Source organism: Salvelinus sp. IW2-2015, unplaced genomic scaffold (genome assembly GCF_002910315.2).
Source record: "Salvelinus sp. IW2-2015 unplaced genomic scaffold, ASM291031v2 Un_scaffold2996, whole genome shotgun sequence".
NCBI classification, from domain to species: domain Eukaryota; kingdom Metazoa; phylum Chordata; class Actinopteri; order Salmoniformes; family Salmonidae; genus Salvelinus; species Salvelinus sp. IW2-2015.
In genome coordinates this window covers 15,625-23,101 of record NW_019944289.1, presented here as the reverse complement: position 1 = coordinate 23,101, position 7,477 = coordinate 15,625, and the positions used below count along the sequence as shown (strand labels likewise).

At 45.3% G+C, this 7,477-nt stretch overlaps 1 long non-coding RNA gene across 3 annotated transcripts in view; it reads right to left on the bottom strand.

The window, feature by feature from the left end:
- Positions 1-3,001: 3,001 nt before the first annotated feature.
- The window catches only part of LOC112075129 (uncharacterized), a 7,102-nt gene continuing 2,626 nt past the window's right edge, over positions 3,002-7,477 (bottom strand). For 2 of the 3 annotated variants that reach the window (XR_002894926.2, XR_011477245.1), the window contains 2 exons: positions 4,557-6,008; positions 3,002-4,516 (listed from right to left, as the gene is read on the bottom strand). This is a non-coding gene — a long non-coding RNA (uncharacterized lncRNA). The remainder of the gene's footprint in view (positions 4,517-4,556; positions 6,009-7,477) is intronic. The other variant, XR_011477246.1, reaches the window with a different exon arrangement.

Genomic DNA, 7,477 nt, shown 5'->3' with positions numbered 1-7,477 from the left:
CTCAGAAATCCATTGGAACTCCGCCATTGTTATAAACATTCTTAGACACAATTCCATAGTTCCGGAGTGCTCTCTAGCTAGCGCAGGCTACGGACGAGTACGGTGCGCTTCGCAGCCTTCAAGTGGTTTTGCCAGGAACCCGGTGCGCTGACTTCTAGTGAATACACACTAGGTATTGATGAGTATTGGGTGTAAACATTAGTCCCAAACAATTGTAAACGGTTGCCTTTTTGCAACAAAAAAACACGTTTCTATTGGAGAGATTCAGGTAGCTCCTCGCTGTTTCGTTTCCGTATGTTACTGTTTAAGAAAACAGAATCGGCGTAAATTATCAGTAGTGGGAATATTTTTATGAGTAGAAGTGAGACCCCTCGCGCCCAACAGAGGTTAGAGTAAGCCCTCCTCACCCCAACAGAGGTTAGAGTATAGATTAGAGACACCTCGCCCAAACAGAGGTTAGAGTAATAGATTAGAGACCTCCCCAACAGAGGTTAGAGTATAGATTAGAGACCCTCACCCAACAGAGGTTAGAGTATAGATTAGAGACCCTCACCCCAACACAGGTTATAGTAGAGACCGTCTCACCCCAACCAGAGGTTAATATAGATTAGGTATAGATTAGAGAACTCACCCCAACAGAGGTTAGAATTATAGATTAGAGACCTCACCCCAACAGAGGTTAGAATATAGATTAGAGGTATAGATTCGGGCCCCTCACCCCAACAGAGGTTAGAGTATAGATTAGAGGCCTCGCCCCAACAGAGGTTAGAGTATAGATTAGAGACCTCACCCCAACAGAGGTTAGAGTTAGATGAGGCCCCTCGCCCAAACGAGGTTAGAGTATAGATGAGGCCCCTCGCCCCAACAGAGGTTAGAATATAGATTAGAGAGCCCTCACCCCAACAGAGTTAGAGTATAGATTAGAGACCCTCAACCCCAAGCAACAGGTTATTAGTATAGAGACCTCTCACCCCAAACAGAGGTTAAAATATAGATTAGAGGTATAGATTAGAGACCTCACCCCAACAGAGGTTAGAATATAGATTAGAGACCTCACCCCAACAGAGGTTAGAGTATAGATGTAGAGACCCCTCACCCCAACAGTGGTTAGAATATAGATTAGAGGTATAATTTCGAGCCCCCTCACCCCAACAGAGGTTAGAGTATAGATTAGAGACCCTCACCCAACAGAGGTTAGAGTATAGATTAGACCCTCCAACCCAACAGAGGTTAGAATATAGATTAGAGTATAGATTCGAGCCCCCTCACCCCAACAGAGGTTAGAGTATAGTTAGAGACCCTCACACCAACAGAGGTTAGAGTATAGATTAGAGACCCCTCACCCCAACAGAGGTTAGAGTATAGATTAGAGACCCTCACACCAACAGAGGTTAGAGTATAGATTAGAGACCCTCACCCCAACAGAGGTTGAGTATAGATTAGAGACCCCTCAGCCCAACAGAGGTTAGAGTAGTAGATTATGAGACCTCCTCACCCCAACAGGTTAGAGTATAGATTAGAGACCCTCAGCCCAACAGAGGTTAGAGTAGATTAGAGACCTCACCCCAACAGAGGTTAGAGTATAGATTAGAGACCCCTCAGCCCAACAGAGGTTAGAGTATAGATTAGAGACCTCACCCCAACAGAGGTTAGAGTATAGATTAGAGGACCCCGCACCCCAACAGAGGTTAGAGTATAGATTAGAGACCCTCACACCAACAGAGGTTAGAGTATAGATTAGAGACCCTCACCCCAACAGAGGTTAGAGGAGTAGAGGAATATGGGCTGGCTGGTAAAACCCATTACACACACATCTGTGTGATGACTAAGTGTTTCCCTCCCTGTCTGGTGTCACCTGGCCAATCTTAGTAACAGGTCTGTGGAGGTGGAGACGATAGTTACCTGTATGGAGGTGGAGAGATAGTGTTCCTTATTTAAAAGAGTCTGTACGCAGGGTGGAGAGTAGTTATGTATCTCTATAACAGAGTCTGTTACGCAGGTGGAGAATGCTCTCTCGCGCAGGTGGAGAGATAGTGTCTGTACGAGGTGGAGAGATAGTGTCTGTACGAGGTGGAGAGATAGTGTCTGTACGCAGGTGGAGAGATAGTGTCTGTACGCAGGTGGAGAGATAGTGTCTGTATGCAGGTGGAGAGATAGTGTCTGTACGAGGTGGAGAGATGGTGTTCCTTCATTATAACACACTGGTCTAGCAGCAGCTCTAAAGAAACGTGACAGGTTGGTGTGTCTGTTACCAGGTAATCGCTCAGCTTACATAAGAAGCCGTCCCTTTTATTCGTTTTACAGGTCGCTGTTATTCAAAAAGGGCATATCCCTGCTTCCCTAGTCTCGTACCAGATCTGTTTGTGCTGTCTTGCCAACTGTGACCGTAGGAGTTGGGCTATAAGCCAGGATCACAGGTTATGACTCCATATCAGTGGATTAAAGAAAACAAACTCCACAGGAACAGATTGAAATTATTCATTGATTCAAATCTAAACACCTGGACATGTTAAACTGTACTGCAATCAGAGTAGCTTCACAAGGTTGAAGCGCGAGAGAGCGAGAGAGAGCGCGCGAGAGAGAGAGAGAGCGCGCGAGAGAGAGAGAGCGAGAGCGAGAGAGAGCGACAGAGAGACAGAGACAGAGAGAGAGAGAGAGAGAGAGAGAGAGCATTTCAACACAGTGGATGGATCATGGCTGCACATTGATTTAAGTTGTGCCAGTTCCACTTTTCATCACTGGATGGTCCTGTACGCAACAACAGGCTCTGGCACCTACGAAACAAGATATTAATAACATAGAAAGCTAGCTCTGGTCCGGGGTGTAAGTACGTGTTTCTCCACTAATGGGTGTGGAGGAAAATGCAGTAATGCCATGGACCAGAGCTAGTAGAAACCATAATATCAGGCTTTAATAGTAAGAATGGAAATCATTTGAATCCATTTTAAATCATAAAATAATGACATTTTTCAAGAGAAAACTAAAACACTGACAACTTCAGTTGCACTGTACGCAACAAAAACAACTTATTTATTCATTTTATAATGTACAAAGACATAAATACATCCGAAAATGTCCCCCCTCCCCCCGATTAAAATGATTCGTCGATCAGGAATTTTAAAAGTTTTCACAGAATTAACATTCCTTGAGATGGTGAAGGAGAAAACATCTGTCTTCCTTTGTTTCTCTCCTTCTCTTCAGCGCATAGTTACCAAAGGCAGAGGACTTCCCATTGCTTTTAGAAAAGTTTTAGAAAAGGCGGCCATCTTAAAGGAAAATTTCACCCCCCCAAAAAAACTCTTGTGGTATTTGTTTCATTAGTCCACTGTTGATACATTCCCAAAATGTTTTGCATGTCAGCAAATCAAGTTTTCCAAGATATAGAAATTTAGCAAAATAAAGAAATACAGCTGTTATGATGCATTTGTTTTGCATTATATGAAGCGGCATTTTGGGTGGAATTCTCCTTTAAGATGGCCGCCTCAAACCTTACGGTCCCCATGTCTGACTTCAGATCTTTCCACTGAGACGAATAGGGAGTTTGGTTGTACTCCTTGCTATTGCTTTTAAGACCCACACAGTCCTAATCACCAATATGCTCCTGATTTCACCCATGTCATGTGATCATGGAGTCCTTGATAATGATGGCTTTTTTGTTTTGAAGCGGTCCTGGAATGACGTTTTGCTGTCCGGTTTGGTCAAAGTGTCACAAGCATCTGTAGTTAGTTGTAGGATTCAAAATGGCAGACGTTTCAGTGGAGGATTGGGCGTGGTGTAAGAGTGTGTGTATGGTTGTGGTGTAAGAGTGTGTGTATGGTTGTGGTGTAAGAGTGTGTGTATGGTTGTGGTGTAAGAGTGTGTGTATGGTTGTGGGGTAAGAGTGTGTGTATGGTTGTGGGGTAAGAGTGTGTGTATGGTTGTGGGGTAGAGGTGTGTGTATGGTAGCCTTGTGTATGTCAGCTATATAGGCTTGGTCGTGACACACTACAGGCCAACCAGACTAGTAAGGGGCACTACGGGAGAAGTATAGAGGAATGTCTGTCAACCAAAACCACCCTGCCTCGTGTTAAGTTCTCCTTCAGATGTAGCCCTAATGACAGTGAGTCCATGTACCTCTCAATGACCCGGTCCAAACCAGTACAACGTGTTGATGGTCTGATTGCAGACTGTACAGTAAACCACAGAGAGCAAGTTGATATGTACAGGAGAGATACGGACGGGTGTTCATTCTCTCTAGGTGTGTGTTCCTACAGACGTACAGATCTGTGTTCCCTGTAGATTGAGGAATATGAATGCACAGAAAAACCAGCTGGCAACACAGGGCTGGCTTTCTGTCTGTCTTTTCCCTCCCACTGTCTATCTATCTACCTGTCTGCCTGTCTACCTGTCTGCCTCTTCCCTCAGTCCATCTGTCTACCTGCCTGTCTACATGCCTGTCTACCTGTCTACATGCCTGTCTGCATGCCTGTCTACCTGTCTGCATGCCTGTCTACCTGTCTGCCTCTTCCCTCGGTCCCTTTTCCTCCTCTGCAAATTTGACAGGCAAACAGGTAGACACCTGTCTATCTGTCTACCTGTTTGCCTGTCTGTCTACCTGTTTGCCTGTCTGTCTACCTGTCTGCCTGTCTACATGTTTGCCTGTCTGTCTACCTGTCTACCTGTTTGCCTGTCTGTCTACCTGTTTGCCTGTCTGTCTGCCTGTTTGCCTGTCTGTCTGCCTGTCTACCTGTCTGCTTGTCTACCTGTTTGCCTGTCTGCCTGTCTACCCGTTTGCCTGTCTGTCTACCTGTCTGCCTCTTCCCTCGGTCTGTCTGTCTACCTGTCTGTCTGTCTGTCTACCTGTTTGCCTGTGTCTACCTGTCTGCCTCTTCCCTCGGTCTGCCTGTCTGTCTGCCTGTCTGTCTACCTGTCTGTCTGTCTACCTGTCTGTCTGTCCGCCTGCCTGTCTACCTGTTTGCCTGTCCGCCTGCCTGTCTACCTGTCTGTCTACCTGTCTGCCTGTCTGTCTACTTGTCCGCCCCTTCCCTCGGTCCATCTGTCTACCTGTTTGTTGGGGTAGTGTAGACAGAGGTAGCATCAGACAAGTCAAATTTGCAGAGGAGGAAAAGTGGAGACAGGGAGATGAGATGAGATTCCATGGTTTCCACATGGGGCTGTTACAGTTACGCTGTGCTCTTAGTTACAGTTACGCTGTGCTCTTAGTTACAGTTACGCTGTGCTCTTAGTTACAGTTACGCTGTGCTCTTAGTTACAGTTACGCTGTTACAGTTACCCTTTGCTCTTACGTGCTTTGAAGCCTTAGCTGAAGAGATGTACTGTACAGCCACTGAGAGGCTGGCTATTGGGGTAAAACACAAGTCTCTCTTTATGTCTGAGTCTTCCTACCACCCCCAGAGTGAAGTCAGCTCAGACAGTGGGGGAGGAGAGAAGGAGAGGAGGAGAGGAGGACAATGCTCTAGTCTTCTGAGCTCCAGTATTTCTTGGCAGTACCGAGAGCCCATCACAATTACACACACAGCTCCCCTTCAAATCCCACAGTATGAAAGTAATCCTTCATTATTTAACAAAAGAAGAATGTCCTTCTAGCTAATCCTGAGTTTCAGAGGGTAGTTGAGAGAGGAAACCTTAGTTGGCACTTCAGAGAGTGAAATAAAAACTTCCGGGGACAAGGAAGAGGCATGGAGAGTGGAATTAGTACTTCAGTTTGTGCAAGGGAGAAGGGGAATGTTTTTGGGGTTGATACTGGTCCTCTCTCTTTCCAGTTACTCTTTTCCTTTCTCATTTTCCTCCCCCTCCTCTTCTGGTCAATGTGGTAGAACCCTCCTCCTCCTCATCATCATCACCCTCTCCTCCTCCTCTGTCTCTCAGTTCATGTCGATGGTGTTGAAGACCCACTCTGTGAACTTTTTGAGTTTAGCAGCAGAGCTCTGGGACTCCTCCTGCAGCCGCTGGTTATCCTCCCAGAGCCTTTTGATCTGCAGATGGAGACGCTGCTTCTCCTCACGCTCCTACAAGAGGGAGGGAGAGGGAGAGGGAGGGATAAGAGGGTGTGTAGGGTAAAGATGAGAGAGAAAGGAGGGGGACAGAGGGAGAGAGAGAGGGCAAGGGCGGACAGAGAGCAAAAAAGAAAGATCGAGATGAAGGGAGAAAGAAAGAAGAGTTAAAAGGGGAGGAGAAGGAGGGAGAGAAGGAGGGAGAGAAGGGATAGAGAGAGAGAAGAAGTGAGAGAGGGAGAGAAGAAGGGAGAGAAGGGAGAGAGGGAGAGAAGAAGGGAGAGAGCGAGAGAAGGAGGGAGAGAGCGAGAGAAGGAGGGAGACGGCGAGAGAAGGTGAGACAAGGGATACATGTTTAAGTTAAGAGTCGGCAACTCTATATAACAGACGGTAACTATAACACTGCTAGGGATGATAATTCTATATAACAGACGGTAACTATAACACTGCTAGGGATGATAACTCTATATAACAGACGGTAACTATAACACTGCTAGGATGATAACTCTATAAACAGACGGTAACTATAACACTGCTAGGGATGATAACTCTAATAACAGACGGTAACTATAACACTGCTAGGATTGATAACTCTATATAACAGACGCGTAACTATAACACTGCTAGGGATGATAACTCTATATAACAGACGGTAACTATAACACTGCTAGGGATGATAACTCTATATAACAGACGGTAACTATAACACTGCTAGGATGATAACTCTTATATAACAGACGGTAACTATAACACTGCTAGGGATGATAACTCTATATAACAGACGGTAACTATAACACTGCTTAGGGATGATAACTCTATATACAGACGGTAACTATAACACTGCTAGGATGATAACTCTATATAACAGACGGTAACATTAACACTGCTAGGGATGATAACTCTATATAACAGACGGTAACTATAACACTGCTAGGGATGATAACTCTATATAACAGACGGTAACTATAACACTGCTAGGGATGATAACTCTATATAACAGCACGGTAACTATAACACTGCTAGGGATGATAACTCTATATAACAGACGGTAACTATAACACTGCTAGGATGATAACTCTATATACAAGACGGTAACTATAACACTGCTAGGGATGATAACTCTATATAACAGACGGTAAACTATAACACTGCTAGGGATGATAACTCTATTATAACAGACGGTAACTATAACACTGCTAGGGATGATAACTCTATATAACAGACGGTAACTATAACACTGCTAGGATGATAACTCTATATAACAGACGTAACTATACACTGCTAGGATGATAACTCTATTAGGCTCCCGAGTGGCGCAGCGGTCTAAGGCACCGCATCTCAGTGCTAGAGGCATCACTACAGCCCCGGTTCGATTGCAGGCTGTATCACAACCGGCCGTGATTGGAGTCTCATAAGGCGGCGCACAATTAGCCCAGCGTGGTCCGGGTTAGGGTTAGGCCGTCATTGGAAATATTAATTTCTTC